Below are 1,327 nucleotides of genomic sequence, written 5' to 3' on the forward strand. Positions count from 1 at the left end.
AAAAAAAAAAAAAAAAAAAACAACCATTGTGAGGATGCAATCTGTGGTAATGTTTGTAGAGAAAGAGAGAGTTCTTGGGTTTTTGTGTGTGCTTTTAGAGCCGTCCAAGACATTTTTTGTCAACTTTCGTTTGTACTGCTAAGTTTACATAACTATTATGAATGCAAGTTCTGGTAATTTAGCCTTTGGCTGCTGCTGCTGCTGCTGCTGCTCTCTGCACCAATGCAAATTCATTCAGAAACTGTCATATTTTCATAGGGAGAGTTTGTTCCTATCTGTCTAGTTGATGCCTTTTCTTTTGATTCCTCCCTTCATTTTGTCTCTTCTTTCATTTTGCTGGATTTCCTTATGGCAAGTGTTTGGCAATGCCTTATGGGCAGCAGGGAAAGTCAGAGGAAGCCAAGTGTGTTGTGGGTAATGTAGAGTGACAAACATACACAAACACTGAAATTTTAACCATCAAACGCATGGACAAACACACACAATTCCCTTGAAGTTATCAAAAACGAAGCAACAACCAAATGTTGTAAGAACAGAGAGCTTAATTCCTGCTGAGGAGCAGGAAATGAGGAACGGTAATTTAGACCCTTTTACGAAACATGTTGGCTTGAGGTAAAGTCCAGGGCGGATGAGGTCGAGTTTAATTAGGGTTATGATGGATGTGTTTGGTGTTATTTTGTGACTTGTGGACCAAGGTAGTGAAGGTGTGAAGGGGATAAAGAGATGATAATGGCGGTGGCACAGAGGCAGAGGATGGCTTAAAAAAGAAGCAATATTTGCATAATTTGAGAGTGGTGGTTATATGTACTTTTCTTTCATATCGTTCAAAATAATATTTCCTTTCCACTTTGAAATTTACAGCCTACAAAAATAAATAAATAAATAAATAACTAAATAAATAAATAAATAAAACTTACTTTTGACTTAAACCCTACATTGAAAATAGTCAAAGATTTGTTGTCTTCTCACAAGCCCCTTTAAAAGCTGAGTTTGAATTTTTCCAAATCTCTGCCATTGCTTCAGAATACTTCCTTTTTTATTTCTATTTTTTTCCCTATATGGTCGGGTAAAAAAGGTTGTTCTACTTCATATTTTGCTCGTTTAGAAGAAAAAACTCACTTAATAATGTCGTTGATCGATAATCTAAGAGGTTGAGTGGATAGTTCAATTATTTTGTATGAGAAAGGTTGATTGGATGAGTGATGATGAGAATGTGACATGTGAGGAAGAAATTAAGGAAATCTTTGTTTCTCTCTCTAAGGGAATGAAAAGGGGAGAGAGAGAGAGAGAGAGAGAGAGAGAGAGAGAGAGAGAGAGAGAGAGAGAG

General features: G+C 36.5%; 1 protein-coding gene across 5 annotated transcripts in view; it reads left to right on the top strand.

The window, feature by feature from the left end:
- LOC111456804 (ethylene-responsive transcription factor ERF056-like) overlaps positions 1–255 on the top strand; it is a 2,475-nt gene extending 2,220 nt beyond the window's left edge. For 4 of the 5 annotated variants that reach the window (XM_023098803.1, XM_023098805.1, XM_023098806.1 and 1 more), the window contains one exon: positions 5–255. The gene's annotated coding sequence lies outside the window, so the exon portion shown is untranslated. The other variant, XM_023098804.1, reaches the window with a different exon arrangement.
- Positions 256–1,327: the final 1,072 nt, after the last annotated feature.

Source organism: Cucurbita moschata, unplaced genomic scaffold, assembly GCF_002738365.1.
Source record: "Cucurbita moschata cultivar Rifu unplaced genomic scaffold, Cmos_1.0 Cmo_Scf00019, whole genome shotgun sequence".
Classification (NCBI taxonomy): Eukaryota; Viridiplantae; Streptophyta; class Magnoliopsida; order Cucurbitales; family Cucurbitaceae; genus Cucurbita; species Cucurbita moschata.